Here is a 19,473-nt window from a genome sequence, read left to right on the forward strand (position 1 = left end):
TAAGTTTTTTGTCTTCATGCTTCATTCTAGTTTTAAAGCAAGGCTGACAATGCCAAAACATATTTTTAGGATAAATATATTTCAAAAGCAATAATGTTTAGGTGACTCAACAACTTCACTTTCAATTTATTTTCTAGCTCTTTCAACAAAATGTTGTTTACCATGATCTCCCTGAAGCACGTCAGTTCAGGAATGGAAGTCAAGAGAATAAATTCCTCTTAATCTCATAAAAACCAATTCCGGGTTTTAGGCTTCAAAGCTAGACAGGGGTTCTGCCACAAGCCCTGTGTGTGTGGGGTGGTTCATGAGAGCACCCCTGCAGAAGTAGTGCTTGGAAGGAGCTCAGAGGCACAATTTACTCTCTGTTCCTGAGTTCCTCTAGAGATTGTGGTGGCAGAGTGGAAGAGGGAAATAGCCAATTATTGGGCCAGACAATTAGCAAGTTGCCCCCCCCCCCCCCACACACACACACAGTTCTACTCTGCTAGCCCTGGGGAGGTACCAGAAGGCACACAACAGGTCTACTTTTCCCCTGCACATGCATGTAGGCTGCGCAACAATCCAGTCTTTAATATTTTGTTTACATCTTAGAATCTGTGTTCCAATCATACACACATGAATAGTAATAATGGCTATTTCAGCCAATTTTTCTTTCAAACATACATACATACACAACTTCTTTTGAAAGCATTGGGAATATCTCACCATACATCAGGGCAACATTCATTTCTATTTGTGCACCAAAGTTCCTGTTATATATTTATAACTGCAATCCAATTTCATTCACCTATACCTGAAATATAATCATTATGATACAATATAGGAAAAACAACTACTGCTATTCAATAGCTCTTAAAATCTGAATTGGCAAAAAGCAGAATGATAGAGAACAGGATGTTACAAGATCTTTATTTCTCCTTTGTCAGTGACATGGTATTTAACTGATATTATGCCTGTCATGTACAGAATGCTTGTTGAGCCTCAGACTGGTTTCATGATGTGCAGTGGATGTATCAAGTTGCTCGCTGCAGTAAAGTGTGCTGTCCAGTTTCATTTAGAGCTTCTTCTACTCAGACATAGAATAGAAATGGTTCTTATCTCTCCTAGAAGCAGTGACCCAATATGATATGCTTCTTCCAATCCAGTCTCCCTGTCAGTTATGTCAGTTACCTGTGGAGAGAATAGAACTCTCTGATGTAGATTACAGATGCCCATGGAAGGAATGCACCCATAACATTTAGCATAAAGAGTTGTTAAATTTCTAGCCATGGTTTCTCACTGTGTTGAATTGGTACTAAAGATTTGGCAGTCTGCCAACACAAGACAGCTAAAACAGGTGGGAAAAGGCTGAGAGGAAGAGGCAGAGCATGATTCCATGATTCTGGATGTCTTTGTAACATGAAAGGTAGAGAAGGGTGAGCAAGAACACAAGAATGGATAATAAAACAACCACCTGCTTAATTCTCCATTCTCGATTTGCTATGATCAGCTTTAGGACAGGTGTTAATTACTCTGAGGAAAGAATTGGAGCATATAGATTCTTGCAGAGCCACCTGGATAAGCTGAAAGGGTCTCTGGGAAGCCTTTTCAGTCTCTCTTAAGGCCTCACAGGAAGCACAAAGAAACTAAACGGAAAACATTATTTCTTAATTGAGTCCAATAAATGCATGTGTGCAGGAGCAGCCCGTGAGTATAGGCCAATTCCGCTGTCACCTACGGCGCCGCCTTCAACGGGGTGCCCGGGGAACCCAATGATGACATCACGCCGTTGACTACCGTGCAGGCGGAAGCGCTGATCATGCGTTCCGCCTGGGGCGCCAGCTGCCGCAGATTGCCTCGGTCCGCCCCTGCACGTATGAATGTTCATTTCCAAACTGTATTTCCCCTCTATCTCCTAAATGCCAAGTACAAATTGTAGAGCAGGTCATGGTGACTCAGGGGGGATGTACCACATTTTAATCAATTGGTTTTTGAGGATTGATATCTTTTTCCCCTCTTTTTCCCCGTTCCAGGATGAGTGAAGGCAACTGTGTCTACTATCCATTTAGCTATAAACATCTGGCATTTCTAAATACTCAGTTGCAGAGCGGATTGTCCCTGACTGACCGAGATACAGATACCATCGCTTTTTTCCCTCCTTTTGTCATTTTTGAAAACCTTCATACCTCTGATTGCTAATGCAGCAACCTCCAGAGATGTCCAACAGCAGGGCTTTTTGCTGCTGGGCACTTCAAAGATTAATAGTGCGTGCATGCTGCAAAATGGCTATCAATCAAACAAAGTTAATAAACCTTAGAGTTTCTATCAGGTATTGAATTTCTGTAGGGAAAAATATCTAAAACCTCGCCTCTTATTTCCAAACATCAATTAAATACCTAATATCTTGACTACTCAAGCCAACATTCATAGCATTTTTAAAGATTCTTCACAATAATTGAATTTTCCTGATCAGCACATAAATTGCCAGTCATTAGAGAGCAGCAGGTATAGTGGTAAAATACTTACTTCTACCACTGGCACTACCCCCACTACCTACATAAAAATATATTTTATTTTGTCCTTGTTTTTGAAGTAGCTGTTTCTATTACCACTTCCTCATTTTGTATGATCTATGCAGATGAGGCAAGCTCCACAGCTGGTTTCATGGAAGTTAATGTTGATTTCTACTATCTGAGGGCCTGGGTCATAGGATGGGTCTAGATGACATTCCTCTTTCGAAAGAGGAACGCAAATAAGGGAAATAAAAAAAGTAAATGAAATACTGATTTACAAATCTCATGCTTCATTTGCATAATCTCTTTTGATCGCTTTTTCAGAAGAGATTTTTTCAAAAAAAAAAGCAGTCTAGACGGGGTTCTTTCAGAAAAAAAAAAAACCTCCTTTTTTGAAAAAACCCTTATTCCTGAAAAAAATGAAGTTTACAGAGTACTTTTGAAAAAGGGGTTTTTGTTTCCCCAAAGAACCCCATCTAGACTGCTTTTTTTTCCCAAAAAAATCTCTTCTGAAAAATCAACCAGACAATATTATGCAAATGAAGCACGAGATTTGTAAATAAGCACTTCATTTGCATTTTCAATTTCCCTCATTTGCATTCCTTTCGAAAGAGGAATGTAGTCTAGGCACACCCTTAATGTAAAATTGTCCACGCATTGGTTAAAGTATGGGAGACTCCCAAGAACAGACCACACCTTATATAGTTGTGGTTTGTCTCTATCTTTCATCTTATTGTGGGTATTTTTTAGTCATTTTAGTAGTGTATATAATATTTGTTTCATCACTCTCTTTAATATATTAAATATAAATAAGCCCATTCTTGAGCTCTACACTGATTTCTGGACAAGCAAGAAAGAGAACCTTGCAGCATAAATCTAATCCAGGCACTGAGCATTTTCTCTATATTTCATTTTGCAACCTGATGTGCAGCCATTATGGTGAGCTACTGTAGACTCCATAGACTACAATAAAAAAGCAACTGGTTGATTTAGCAGTTCTTTAAGGCTATGTCTACAATGCATGCTTATTTTGAAATAAACTATTTCAGAATAAAAACTCCAAAATAGTCTATTTCAAAATAGCACATCCATACCACAAACGTCCATTGAAATAGCACTGAGTCTGTTTTGAAATAGACCCAACCTACCTTCCCCTGCAAATGGTACACCACCACTTCTGGCACTGGGACACCAGTTCTGACTGGTGGAACTGCATAGTCATGGAAAGATGACCAGCAATGACTTCAGAACTTCCTTCCCAGAGCTATGAGAGGGGATCGCCCTTGCACTCCAGCAATAGGACACCCAGATGCAACTTCCGCATCTTTAGGAACTCCAGCCTGTTCCAGAAGCTACAGGCTGGTATTTTATCCCCCTGACTGCACCATCAGGGTCAGGGAAGAGGACGTTCTCATGTGCATCATGGGGGATGCTGTCTACTCTTTACTCCCTTGGCTAATGAAGCCCTACATTGGACACCTAGACCTCACCAAAGAATATTTTAATGCCAGGCTCAGCAGGGCATGGATAGTGGTGGAGGATACCGTTGGCCATTTGAAAGAGATGTTCTGCTGCCTATTCATCTGCCTGGACCTCAGCAAGTGGAACATCCCCAAAGTCGCGGCAGCCTGCTGTGTCCTTCAAATATGTGAAAATAAGGGGAAACATTCTTGCCAGGGTGAGGGGCACAGTCCAAGCAGTTGGCCAGGACCTTTGAACAGCCTCGCACAGCTGCCATCCAGCAAGCCCATCAGAGGGCTGTGAGCATCTGGGACGCCCTGAGGAAAAGTTTCACACAAGGACACCTGTGAGATTCTCCCTTGGGCCTCCCCACAAGGGGCCTCTGCATTGCCCCTGTGTGCCTTTCCTTCCTTCCCCTGCCCGTCTTTCTCCCCCCTTTCTCCTCCCCTTCCCCTTCCGATAGAATAAACAAGACATTTACCCCCAATTAAACAAAAAATAGAGTTTAAGTGGAGAGGGACTGGGGAAAGAACTTGGGAGGGGGTGGAAGGAGGAGGAGGGGGGAGGAGACACTCAGTAGCAACAGGGGGTGGGGCTAAAGGGAGAAGCCAGAGGGGTGGGAGCAGCAGCCACCAGGCAGTCAACAGTGGTGGTGTAAGCCACACACATGATCCGGGCCAGCTGCAACGGCTCCTGCCAGGTGTTGTGGCGCAGTTCCAGGTCAGCCTCCGGTCTGTGGTCCTGCTGCCCCACAGACTGCTGCAGGGCATGCAGACAGATGATGTGCTCCCACTGAAGGTCTTCATTGGGTTGATGTCACCTGCAGGTCATGTGAGGTTGGGAGACTGGCACAACTCACAGCTGGTCTCATTGTGTTGAAAGGCAAGAAGAACAATCATCCCAAGAGACACTGCGCATGGAACCCAGACCTCATCTCTGACCCAACACCTAAAAGTCGGAGGTCTGAGGAAGGCAATGTGCTTACAACATAAGAATGGCCATACTGGGTTAGATCAAAGGTCCATCTAGCCCAGTATATTGTCTTCTGAAAGTGGCCAATGCCAGATGCCCCAGAGGGAGTGAACAGAACAGGATATCTACAAGCAATCCCTGTCCCATCATCCATTCCCAACCTCTGACAGAGGCTAGGGACACCATTCCTACCCATCCTGGCTAATGCCCATTGATGGACCTAACCTCTATGAATTTACTTAGTTCTTTCCTGAATCCTGTTAAAGTCCTGGTCTTCACAACATCCTCTGGCAAGGAGCTCCACAGGCTGACTGTGCACTGTGTAAAGAAAAAACTCCTTTTGTTTGTTTTAAACCTGCTACCTATTCATTTTATCTAGTTACACCTAGTATTCTTCATATGGAACTCATTGCAAATCCCTAATATTTTTTGTTGCCATTTTCTCACCATTTTGATGTTAAAAAGGGCAATGTTCTAATAGGGGAGCTATTTCAAATTTAGTTATTTCAACATTATTTGCTAGTGTAGACCTGCCCTTAGAGACCTCTGCAGATTTACCAGAGCAAAGCTCTTTAACTACAGTTCTCTTATACATGACCAACCTGATATAATGTTTTGGCTTATTATATAAAAGAGGGAGAAAGAGCGAAAAAGGGAGAGAGAAAAAAAGAGAAAGAGCATGGAAATCATTCTTTTACTCACACATACTCCAGTTGTTTGAAGAAATGGGTTTTGCTAATGAAACTCATGATACCATCTATATGATTTGTTAGTCTTTAAGGTGCTGTTCGACTATTCATTGTTTTTTAAGTTTTTCCAGTTACAGCTAATCTGGCTACCTCTCTGAAACCCACAGTTATGAAAAAATAAGAGTAAAAGCACATTTTAGTGACGTACATTTAACACCTAAAATATGTTTCTTTTTTTTTAAATGGACACCTTCAAAATCTGAATGTTAAACAATCTGAACAAATAAACTGTTCCAACAAGTTAACAGTTAAGCATCCCAGTCAGTTCCTTACTCCCATATTCACTCATTATATATGCCTCTCCTAATTAATGTGTCCTATGTAACTTTTACATTGTGTACTCAAGGTAGCGATTTCCATAATATTAACATATTCCATGTCAGTATTCCCTACAAACACACATCCCCCACATAGTCACTGGAAAAAAAACCCAAAATAAAACACCTACATGCTACTTGTTACAAAACAGTTAACACAAATTTGAAAGGTCTATGTTTCTACATACACTAGAATAACAACATTTTAAAACACTAAGCAGATCTATTACTGAAAACCATCTCAGAAAATATTATTTTAAATTCCACCCTGTGAGATTTGTTTATTTCCAGTCTCATTATAAGAATAGGCATTAATATTGTATGGTAAATTGAAATTCATAGAAGGCGCCATGCTGACTTCAACAGAAAATGAAGGCCTCCACTTAATAACAGAATCTGTGGATATTGACATTGCCTCTCTAATTATAGATGATGAGCTGGGAGGAATTGGGGGAGAGGGAGAACAGCTTCTCCGCACGAAAAGTATCTTCATGTTGTGCAGTCCCACTACAGAGACTGCCAACAAGATGCCAGGGAATCAGACATGAGGTTGGTGGTTTTCATGAGGGGTTTCCTCTAACATAGATTAGCTTAAGAACATAAGAACGGCCATACAGAGTCAGACCAAAGGTCCATCCAGCCCAGTATCCTGTCTGCCGACAGTGGCCAATGCCAGGTGCCCCAGAGGGAGTGAATCGAACAGGTAATGATCAAGTGATCCCTCCCCTGCCATCCATCTCCACCCTCTGACAAACAGAGGCTAGGGACCTCTATCATATCCCCCCTTAGTCTCCTCTTTTCCAAACTGAAAAGTCCCAGTCTTTTTAATCTCTCCTCATATGAGACCCATTCCAAACCCCTAATCATTTTATTTGCCCTTCTCTGAACCTTTTCTAATGCCAGTATATCTTTTTTGTGATGAGGAGACCACATCTGTATGTAGTATTCCAGATGTGGGCATACAATGGATTTATATAAGAGCAATAAGATATTCTCCATCTTATTTTCTATCCCTTTTTTAATGATTCCTAACATCCTGTTTGCTTTCTTGACTTCCACTGTGTACTGTGTGGACATCTTCAGAGAACTATCCACGATGACTCCAAGGTCTCTTTCCTGATTAGCTGTAGCTAAATTAACCCCCATCATAGTACAGTATATGTATTGTTGCAGTTATTTTTCCCAATGTGCATTACTTTACATTTAGCCACATTAAATTTCATTTGCCATTTTGTTGCCCAGTCACTTAGTTTGGTGAGATTCTTTTGAAGTTCTTCACAGTCTGTTTTGATCTTAACTACCTTGAGCAGATTATGATCGTCTGCAAACTTTGTCACCTCACTGTTTACTCCTTTTTCCAGATCATTTATGAATATGTTGAATAGGATTGGTCCTAGGACTGACCGTTGGGGAACACCACTAGTTACCACTCTCCATTCTGAAAATTTACCATTTATTCCTACCCTTTGTTTCCTGTCTTTTAACCAGTTCTCAGTCCATGAAAGGATCTTCCCTCTTATCCCCTGATAACTTAATTTATGTAAGAGCCTTTGGTGAGGGACCTTGTCAAAAGCTTTCTGGAAATCTAAGTACACTATATCTATTGGATCCGCCTTTTCTACAGGTTTGTTGACCCCTTCAAAGAACTCTAGTAGATTAGTAAGACATGATTTCCTTTTATAGAAACTATGTTGACTTTTTTCCAACAAATTATGTTCTTCTATGTCTCTGACAATTTTATTCTTTACTATTGTTTCACCTAATTTGCCCGGTACTGATGTTAGACTTACCTGTCTATAATTGCCGGGATCGCCTCTAGAGCCCTTTTTAAATATTGGCGTTACATTAGCTATCTTCCAGTCATTGGGTACAGAAGCTCATTTAAACGATAGGTTACCTATTCATTTCACATAACCACCTATAAGTTATATGACTTCGCTTTCTAATTGATTTAATTAGAATCAAACGAATTAGTGTGAGTGGTGAAAAGTTTCATATCCTATTAATCAATTATAAAAGCTATCCAGATCCCCTTCCCACCCAGAGCAAACAGGTAGAACAAACTACTCCTCAGGATGCCTCTTTTGAAAATTTGGAAGGTTTGGCCTAGCTCACAGCTCCCCATTTTGTCCCTCACAGCGTTTTGAGGTTTTTCATTAACAGAGATGTTGGAAAAATCTAGCACTGCACATCAACATGCCTACCACTAGATCATTTCCAATTACTTGATTGCTATTTATGGCAATCAAGCTGGGGAGAGGGACAGATATTGGGGATAGGGACAGCCACTCAACTCTCTGGTTTTTTCAGCATCTACACTGATGATCATCAATTCATTGCTTAAGCAGGCAAGACATTTCTGTGGACTTTGCATAATAGAAGCTGATGGGATCAGTATTGGGAAACTAATATAAAGGCTTGAGCAGCTCTCTCCCCCTCACTGGTTATCTCCATGGAAGCAGAGAATGTGTAAGATGAGAGAGGCCTATTATATTACTATTTGCAGTACATTGTTATTGTATTACAGTAGTGTCTAAGAACGCAAACAAGATCAAGTCTGCCATCCCCACCCACCCCCTCAGCAAGATTTTCTAAAGCAGCTAGTGGTGTGTCAATTGTCCGGGGCTGATTTTCAAGAGGCAGGCACTCAGCACTTTTGGAAAATCACGTTCCCTTTGGGACATCTTAAATTGGACACCAAGAATCCTTAACCACTTTTGAAAAATTTGGCCATGGAGTAAGACACAGTAAGTGTCCCAATGAGTCTGCAATCAAAGGGTATGTCTACACACACCACTTATTTCGAAATAGCTATTTTGAATTTGGTGTTATTCCTCGTGGAATATGGTTTACCAAATTCAAAACAAGCACTCCACTATTTCAAATTAATTTCGAAATAGCAGTTTGGCTGTGTAGACAGTAGTAAAGTTATTTTGAAATAACGGCTGTTATTTCAAAATATCTTTGCTGTGTAGACATACCCAAATAGACAACACAGAAAGAGGTCATGAGACAACATATGTGGAAACAAGGCCAAGCTGAAGCACAAAGCTAGCAATTCACAGTCTGTATTCTCTCCTAAGCATCAGAATTTAAGGGAGATTAAACATCTCCTCTGTAGTAGCCAACCTGAATTCTTTCTTGGGGCTTCATGAATCATAAGGCCAAGACTTCACAGAACAATTATTTCAAGATTCACATGGTATATGGCTAGCAGAACAAAAGGGGAAATAAAGTAGAATATAAAAGGCTTCAGTGAGCTTGTCTAAACTGTTTGGATAAGGCACTAAGAATGCTTGTATTGTATGTATCTTCTTTAAAACCTTGCCAGTATAATTTAACAAGTAAAAGGCACCTTCAGCACATAGTGGGATAATAAACAGATAAGTGAGATCTAGTACTGCTGGAACTCAATAAAGTGCTTCTCTCTTGGACCTCATTGATCTCACAATGGAACAAACTGGTCTACACTCACTTACTTCTAGATAGAAAAAATGAGTAGACAAACTTAGTTTCTTAGTCAAAACTGCATTTAAACATGGTTCTTGGAAACTCATGTAGAAGACAGATACTGCCTTATTTTCTGAATAGGATGCTCCTCAAATTAAATGATTATTTCAGCCAGTACAACACAGATAATTGCACTTGCTTAACTTTGAATAATTATATAAGAGGCATTAGAGCATATGAATGGGAGCTCTTGTTAGTGGATGGGTAAAAACTTTTGTGTGGCACTGAACTCAGTTTTACAGGGCTAGCTACGAATTCAAGTACAAAGGGGATTGAAGAGAAAGACACACTAAACACAGCTGTAAAAAGCCTCAGTGCACATACTATTTCTAAGAGATTGCCAGTAGTTTTGCCCAAATAATTTATCAATGACTGAGTTTTAAATGATGAAGTATTGCAAAAAAAAAACCCCACAAAATGTTCTGGTTTTTTTTAAATGGAAAATACTTTAGTTGGGAGGAAGGGCATTTCTCTCCTGCACCCATGTTTTTTTTTTCTCCTGCTTTTTTTCCCTCTTTTTTCAACCGCAAAGTGGGGGAAAAAAAGAGAAAAAGGCTTTAAAAAAAAAAAGTTGAATTCCTCTCTCAACTTTAAAATCACTTTTTTTTAAAAAGTTTTGTGGTTTGTTGTTTCACCTAGGTATATCTACAGTGCATGAGGAAAATAACTCTCCCATTCCCATAGATACAGTATTTGCTCCAAAAAGTTGCGTCAAGATTTAGAACGTTTCTAAACTTGAACTTTGTATGCTGATTAAAATGTAGTGATTTTCTGCATAACAAGCAGCACATGAAAAATATGTTGGATGTAGTGTATTTTTGAAAACATTTGTCAACCTAGGTATCAATGAGAACAGAAGTTTACACCAATGTTTGACAAATGTCTTCCATATGACAAGCTAAAAGCACAATACAAAAATAATAAAAAACTTCACTAATCAAGGCTCAAAATTTTTTCTTCACTAATCAGGGCTTTTTCTTATGTGGAAAGTAGGAATACTAGGAATACTGTTTTCTAAAAATCTAATTCCTTTAACTGGGAAGAGAAAAGGTTAGTTTACATGAAAAAGATTTTCCAGATTATTCAAATGTAATTATACCAGCATGAACTGCTCCCCTCCCACTGCACCCAATAGGAACACTCTTTACAGTATGAATAGAAGCTTTTGGCTTAGCTTAAACTATTCTTCAGCATCATGAACGAAACTGAAAAAACGATTACTGTATTGGAATCAGCATCTACAAAGGGATATAATTATAAGCAATTAAATTCACACCTTAGATTACATTGGATTTCTTTGCAATGTATACACAAGACCTAAGGGTGAGACTCTTGGTCAGACAAGCCGAGCTTCTGAAGGATGTGACATGAATACTTCTTCATTCCTGAGATCAGCCTCTAGTAATTAGAGCAATCTGATCACTGCTCAAACTTGCTCTGAATGATAAGAGGGACCCTAGTGGTTGTTATATCTCCTAATGATTAGTGGGATATGATATTCCTCTATGCTCTCAGAGCCAATACTAATTCACTGAGAATTCTCTGAAGACTGGAGAATTTTCAGAGCCACAATCAGGCAATTTAATGGCTCCTTTGTCTTCTAAGCATGAAAAAGGGATCCTTTATAGTAGTCTAAAATTTTTCCTTCAATATACAAGCAGCATTGTTTCATCTAGTGTAGGAGTATTACCATGCTTCTCTGGATGAAGACATGCTATAAGAAGCTCATCTCATCTGAAGAAGTGGGTTTTGCCCATGAAAGCTCATGATACTATCTATCTATCTATATATTCATTAGTCTCTAGGGGCTCATCTAGACTACAGGGAACGGTTGAAAGAAGATATGCAAATTCTGTGATCTTCTCCCAATCTCACTTTCGAAAGCAGAACCTCCCCAAAAAAGGAGGTTTACGTGGCTTTTTGACAAGGGGCATGTGACGGACTCGGCAGGGTCCGCACTGGCCCTGGGGGGAGGGTTAACCCCCCGGACAAGAGAACGGGCTCTGCAGCAGGAAGCGGCGGGGTCGGTCCCGACTGGCCAGAGCAGGGGTGTGGGGGAGCCAGGACAAGCCCGCGGTGGGGGAGGCAGGGCCTGACCTGACATGCGGGAAAGTACCCTGGCAGTGTGGGGTGACCCGCACTTGGGGCGGAGCCCCGAACGCACCGGGGAGAGACCAAAGGGGAAGACGTGGGGGGGTGGAGCAAACCCCCCTGATGTCACTCTCCGGGTACCTTAAAAAGTGGCTGTGGGACGCTGGAAGAGGAGAAGGGGAGAGGCGGCAACACTGGCTTCTGGCAGCACCAAGCCTCCCGCCCCCTGGGCGAAGAAGGATGGCTCCGTCAGCCCCCGGATCCTGGTTGGGCGAACCCGGCATCTCCGGCGGGGTGAGTGATCCAGCAGGCATCCCGCTGAGGGAACCTGAAGGTGGGGAGTGGAAGGAGCCCAGGGCAGGGTACTTCTGTCGCCCGTGGGCAGGCGCGTTTAGGGCGGCAGCCCCGCCTGCCGTGGAGGGAGGCCCATTGGCACCGTACTCCTCTTAGGGCCCCGGGCTGGGACCCGGAGGAGGGAGAGGGCCTGGGTCCCCCAGTCTCCCAAAACCCCATTCCCCAAAACCCCATACACGAGAGCACCCCGATCGACCTAACCACCACAACAAGGGCAGTGTGAAGACAGTGGTCACACCCCAGCCCGACAGACACGTAACCACCCATTGAAGGGACGGAAAGGGGGCAAAGACCCCAAGGCCCGCTGATGGGCTAAGCCCCTAGCTCCCGCTAGGGGTGACACAGTGGAGGGTCCACTGAACCCCCTTTGCTGGCTAGGGCAAAGGGGCGATCACATCCACCGGTCCCACCGCAGATAGACCCTGCTCATGGATTCACGGACCAAGCTCAAGGCAGTGGGTCCACAGAGCCCCCCCCCCCTCACGGAGGAGAGGGGGAGAGTCGCTTGCACCAGTAACCCCGCCACAGGGCAGTTCACCGAAAAAGCCGTGTCTTAATTACTTTCAAAAGTGCGATTGGAAGAAGATATGCAAATTCCCACAACATTTTCATATCTTCTTCCTATCATTCCCTGTAATCTAGATGAGCCCTAAAGTTCCACAGGACTACTCATTTTTCAAGTTACAGATTAACATGACTACCCCTTTGAGACTTAATAATGAGTGTATTATTGGCCTTCCTAATTACATCCCTGCCTTCTTGAGCAATGTATTTATACTCTTCCCTAGTTCTCTGTGCAAGATTCCACTTTTTACAAGCTTGTTTTTTGTATTTAAACTCAACAAAGAATTCTCATAAGCCAAGCTGGTCACCTGCCATGTTCGCTATTCTTTCTGAACATTGGGATGGCTTGTTCCTGTGCCTCAATAAGACTTCTTTAGACTAACTCCTTTACCTCTCATATTAGTCTCCCATGGGATTCTGCCTATCCATTCTCTGAGGGATTCAGAGTCTGCTTTTCTGAAGTCCAGAGGCTTTATTCTGCTGCTCTCCTTTTTTCCTCTTTCAAGATCCTGAATTCCGCCATCTCATGGTCACTGCTGCCTAGGTTATCACCCACTTCTACTTTCCCTACCAGTTCTTCAGCTGTGTACTGATGTATTGCTCTCCCAGAGGATGTCAGGGTGATTGAAGTCCCCCAGGAGAACCAGGGCCCATGATCTGGAAATTTCTGTTAGTTGTCCAAAAAATACCTCATTTACCTTATCCTCCTGGTAGGGTGGCCTATAGCAGATGTCCACCATGGCATCACTCTTGTTGCATTGTGGGTGCAATAAACATAAAAAATGTACATTTACAGCACACTGACTTTTTATGATGTTCACACAGCTGCATGCAGCATGACATTTTTTATAGAGAAATTCCCGCATCAAGATACAGGTGATTAAAAAGATTCAGAAAATCCATACCTGATGAAGTCTGCTATGTTGTGTTTACAAATCAAGCACTATTTTCAAAGAGTTTTTCATTCCTCATGGAACTGTACTGAACCATTTCCCCAACCATATTTTTCTGTAGTAAATATAACCAGAGTTGACGAAAGTTTGTCTGCAATACTGTACAATTAATTGAGTAACAAAATAATGCCCAGACTCTGATTTGTCTGATGTACCTACAGCAGTATACAGGTTAATGGTGCAAGATAGCAAATTATTGCAATATGAGCTATATCTATTCTGTGAGTTGGGCGGAGGTTGATTCCCAGATATAGGAGACATGCTCAAGCCAGTGCTCATTGAGCTAGAATGTTAAAAATAGAATGTAACTATGCCTCTCTGAGCTAGCAGCCCCCAGCACATGTCTAGGATCTCAGACAGGTATGACATAGGTGGTTACACAGCGTTGTAGGTGGATCTTTAAGACTTGGTGGCAAGAATATAGGGGTTACTGTATTATTAAGGTCTGAAACAATTTCTGGGGCAAAGTATAAAAAGTGTTGCCTGGAGGCAGAAAACAATGGAATGAGTTTGGGGTAGCTTTATAAATAAGGACCCATTCCTGTGCCAATTCAGTACATATTTGTTGTTACTGTATTTTTGTTGCTGTAGTTATTCTAATTTAATTGAAGGAAATAAGGTCAATTAAAATGACATTTCACTTATTGAAATCAGGAAACATAGCCCACATTAGACATTTACATCAAGTGGAATGAGATTTAAGAGAAAACTGGTGTGTTTGCATGGTCCTCGTTTAATGGAATAGCTCTAAGAATACCAACACCTCATGTCAAGGTGGTCTTAGAAATAACCATCAGAAACAAATGTAAAAAAGTTCATGCAAACAAAAATTTCAACAATTCAAATGCAGAATTTGATGCAAAAATTTCAAAGCCAGGCTAGACCATTCTAATCTTCTGAGGTGACCTCTTATATAAACGCAAATCATACGAACTTCCCCAAAGTAATTCCTAGAGCATGCTTTTTTTAAAAAACACCCAACCTTGACTTGAAAGTCGTCAGTGTGGAGAACCCACCACAGTCCTTGGTAAATTATTCCAGTGGTTAATGCTGCTCACCATTAATAACTGAGGGTATATCTACATTATAGTATTATTTCAAAATATCTTATTTCTAAATAGTTAATTTGAAATAAGTTATTTCAAAATAACATGTCTACACACAAAAATGCATTTTGAAATAGCATTTTGCTATTTTGAAATAGCGAGTCCACACTGAGTGGATGCTGAATCGCATTTAAGGCTGGCCAGAACCAGGTCTGACAGGACATCAGGTCAGGATTTACTGTGTGTGGCTGCTGCCTGAGGCTATCTAAGTCCTGTGCTTAAAAGGACCCCCCCCCCCCCGGACAGCCGGTTCTCAGCTTTCCTTGCTTGCTTGCCTACCTCGACGAGGGACAGCAAAGCATTTTGTCTCTGCGTGCTCTGGTTGCCCTCAATCAGGACACCACAGCGCACTGCAACATGGAGCCAGAGCTGCCCCTGGGCACTCTGGTGCTTCTCGTGGACACGTTGCTGCGAGCCTGGCTGCACTTTCTGCGGGCTGCCATCTGGGAGGTCCATCGGGGGGCTGTCAGTATCCAGAAGGCCCTGTGGGAGAGCTTCCACCCCAAAGAGCACTGACAGTCTCCCTGGTCTGCCCCACTGGGGGCTTGTGCCTCATTCCTCCCTCATGTCCTTCCACTTACCCCTCTCTAACCTCCCTTCCTGATATCAAATAAAATACATGTATTTTCATGAACACAAACTCTCTTTATTTAACAAAACTGGGGGGGGGAGGGGAATGAAACTCTGGTGAGACTAGAGAAAGGAGGTGGGAGAGGGCAGGGGGAAACCTGGGAGGAGGGAGCTGGAAGGGGGAAGTAAGGGGAACAAGCAGGAGGGGAAGCTCAGGGCTCAAGGGTGGGGTTCTCGCTGAACCAACTTGATTTTCATGCAAACCTGCTCCTGGGTTTGCATGTGGCCTTTGGTGGCCAGGCTGGCAGCTATCCTGCCATAGATGACCGCATTCCTCTGTCTAGTGCAGAGATCATGGACATTGGGGGCATCCCCCACAAAACCTGAATAAGGTCCACGATCTCACCTTGGACTAGGAAGGCATTCACCTTCTCCGAGCCCTAGCAGTCTCCTGGGAGCTCGCAGACTGCTCCTGGGGAGCGGTGGAGGTCTGGCTGCCACCAATGGCTTGCTGGCTCATGTTTTGGGGCCACTGGATTGGGGCAGAGACTGCTGGCTCTGGGGTGGCAGGCTTGGAGCTGGCACAAGCACTGTGGCCAGAGTCAACCCCTTTAAGGGCTCTGGGAAGGGGGAAGGGAGAGGAGTGTTCTTGGTTGAGGCTGGAGTGGCCACCAGGGCACCATAGGAAGGGCTGGAGGCCCCCTATTTCGAAATAAATGTCTACACGGCACTTATTTCGAAATAGCTATTTCCAATTTGGCGTTATTCCTCGTGGAATGAGGTTTACCAATTCAAAATAAGCGCTCCGCTATTTAGAATTAATTTTGAGATAGTGGTTTGGCTGTGTAGATGCTAGTAAAGTTATTTAGAAATAACTTTGCTGTTTAGACATATCCTGTATGTCTTATTTCCAGCCTGAATGTGTTAGCTTCAGCTTCCAGCCATTAGATATTTCTCAGCTATACAGAAGTACTCATCATTAAATATTTATTCCCCACATAGGTACACAGACTGTAATCAAGTAATCCTTTAATCTTCTCTTTCTTAAGGTAAATAGATTGAACTCCGAGTCTATTGCTAAAATGTTTTCTAATCCTTTCATCAATCTTGTGGTTCTTCTCTGAACTCTCTCCAATTTATCAATACCCTGCCTGAATTGGAGACACTAGAAATGGAGATAGTATTCCAGCAACAGTTGCACTAGTATGACCTAGGAAGATAAAATAACTTCTCTAAACCTACTCAAGAGCCCGATTTATGCTTCTCAGGCTTCCATGAGATATTTGGCCAGAGTCAGACTGAGAGATCATGATCAGATGATTATACACCTCAGTTTCCAAATCTTTTTCAGAGTCACAGCTTCCTCCAAGAGAGTTTCCAATGCTATAAGTCTGGTCTACATTCTCTCTTCCTAGATGTATACATGTACATTTAGCTGTATTAAAACACACATTTCTTGTACCAAGCAATCTGGATCACTCTGTACTAGGTTGAAACTCTCTAAACTGAAATTCTCTGGTCTAGCAACATCCATGGTCCCGCACGGATGTTGCAGAACCAGAGTCCCAATGGAGGGCTGGCTGTGGCAAGGATCCCTGTGGGGCCACCTACAGTGAACTGATGGCAAGACCTACCCGCGTGTGGCAGCGGGGCTTCTCAGCTGGGTTGGGAGACCCAACACATGGCTGCTTGGTGAGCTGGGAGCCATGGTAGCTCGATAGGGCAGGGAGCCATGGCATGCAGCTGCCCTGCAGGTCCTGAAGCACTAGTGGCCCAGTGGGGCCAGCAGGAGGTGGGAAACTAGCTGGGAGGCCGGTGGGCCAGGCTGGGGGCCTGTAGCAGGGCAGGCCTATGGAAAAGTTCTCCCCTGGTCTGAAAAAATTCTTCATCCAGGACCAGTCAGGCCTGACGGTGCTGGACCAGGGAGGTCCAACCTCTAGTGTCATTTCTTCTTCATTATTTCCAATCCCTCTAATTTGAATGTTGTCTGCAAATTTTCAGTGATGATTTTGTTTGCTTCCAGATCATGGATTTAAAAAATATTAAATAGCACAGAGCCACGAGTGTGTTCCTGCAGAATACCACTTGAAACAAACCCACCCTATGACAATTTATTATGATATTTGGAGACATATTACACAATCTATTTTAATGTGTGCCATTTCCAATTTTTTAAATCAAAATGTTGCAAGCTATTAAATCAAAAAGCTTACAGCAGCTTAGATAAATAATTTCAACACTATTATATTTCTGCTTAACCTCATAATTTCATTTTTTAAAGTTTTTACAAGAACTATTTTGTACAAAGTCATGTTGATTTGTATTAATTGCATTATTCTCCTTTAATTCTTTATTAATCTAATCCAATTTCAGTCACTCCATTATCTTGCCCAGTACCTTGCCCTGTCATGCTGACACATGTATAATTACCCAGGTCATGCCCCCTATCCTTTTCAAAATCTGGCACAACATGAGTTTTCTTACAATCTTCTGGAACTTCCCCAGTGTTCCAAGAGTTATTGAAAATCAACATTAATGATCCAGTGAGTAACTCAATCACATCTTTTAAAACTCTTAACTAGAAGTTTCCTGGGCTTAGTGATTTAAAAACGTCTAGCTTTAGTACCTGTTCATTAACATCCAGCGATACTGGTTGAATAGAGAGAATTTTATCATAACCTCTAAATGATTAGACTATATCATCTCCCCAAATATATCAAAGATATTTAATTCTCTTCCTTATCTGCATTAGCATTGATAATTCTTCAATCTCCATCTAGTAATGGTCTAACCTGCTCCCCCCCCCCCCCCCACAAACATACACTATTGTTAGGATTCTTTTTGTTCCTAATACACTTTTTAAAAGTACCTCATCCTTAATTTTGCTGACCATAGATTTCTCTCTGTCTTATTTTCCCTTAGGAATTGATTAAACAGTAACTTCTGGTTTACAGTTATTACTATCAACTTTCCTTTTTTTCCCCCTATGTATCTTCCTTTACTTCTCCTATAAACCAGAACAAGTTTTTGGATTTTTCTCCCCAACATGGTCTTCTTTCCTCTTTTGGCTTTTGGGGCATCAGGTAAGGTGTTCTTAAATGATTCCCAATTATGACTCCCAGTTTTCTAACAGAATTCTTTTTCCCAGCTGATCTAGCTCATAATTGTTTTCAGCTTTTTGAAACCAGTCTACTAAAAGCGCACACATAGAATTGCTGGTATTGACTTGATTTCGCTTGCACACAATAAATGTGATCAAGTCACTTATACTAAAAACTACTGTCTAATGTTTAGTCCTGGGATCAGTTTCTCTTTATCTGTTATAACAAGACCTATTAAAGAATTCCCCCACATAGGCTGCAACACTTATTGAGTTAGAAAATTGTCCTATTTAATATTTAGAAATTTTAAGTTTCTAAGAAATTTAGTACTGGCAGCATTAGCCCTCTGGCATGCGTCAATCTGATGTCCCACATGATTATTCAGATTTTTCCCCCCTTTTACCATATAGATAGGAGGTGGCAAACCTGCTAAAGGGAAAGAAAGGGGAATGTGACGGGGAACTGGGCTGTGTTTTGGAGCAAAGAACTGAGATGGACAGAGAGAACTGAAAAGGAATGGGAGCTAAGGTCAGGGAAATTGCCATACATGCTACCAATCCTCCATGTAAGAGATCTGTAGGGCATGTAAATTGCTTGTCAAAAAGGCAAGAGACAATAACTGAAATCCCTCATCCTCACTCGGACTTCCCTCATACTGCCCAAATCCCATTTATATTATATATATTTATATATCTAAATAAAAGAGAGAGATCACACATTATCCTACACTCATCCCACCCCATAGATGGTATATCTTTGTGATCAGTGGTGAACCAACCTGCACAACTTTCCTTTATTTGATCTTCTTTCAGAGTGTGAGTTTCAACATGGGTGCCTCTTGAATATGAGACAAAGGACATTGAGTATATCTAGGAAGATTCCCATGAAGAACAATGGGGAGAAATGTTCCAAAAGAGAAACACGGTAACTAGGGCATTGTTGGACACAAGGTCACATGGCTAGCCATAGTTTCCCCTGGTAGTACAAGAGCTACATTGCTATTTTCAGAGGGTTAGTTCAAGCTGGGCTAGTACGAGTCTGTCTCCAGGGGCTGAGAAGCAGTTTCAAATGCAGCATATTATTCTTTAAGGGATTTCAGGGAATATATTGCCAAAAATGACCCTGTATTAGATAGATTAAAAATTGATACTTCTATATTTTTAAATATATTTGTTTGTGCTTGAAGTTATGCCTTAAAGAACCAAGGAGATTATTCAAAAAATCTTCACCTCT

The 19,473-nt window shown here is 41.9% G+C and overlaps 1 long non-coding RNA gene across 1 annotated transcript in view; it reads right to left on the reverse strand.

Annotated features, from left to right (window-relative positions):
* Positions 1-646: 646 nt before the first annotated feature.
* Positions 647-19,473, reverse strand: part of LOC142826748 (uncharacterized) — a 134,256-nt gene continuing 115,429 nt past the window's right edge. Inside the window, exon 3 of the long non-coding RNA XR_012900980.1 lies at positions 647-1,170. This is a non-coding gene — a long non-coding RNA (uncharacterized LOC142826748). The remainder of the gene's footprint in view (positions 1,171-19,473) is intronic.

This window comes from Pelodiscus sinensis, chromosome 2 (assembly GCF_049634645.1).
Source record: "Pelodiscus sinensis isolate JC-2024 chromosome 2, ASM4963464v1, whole genome shotgun sequence".
Taxonomy (NCBI): Eukaryota; Metazoa; Chordata; order Testudines; family Trionychidae; genus Pelodiscus; species Pelodiscus sinensis.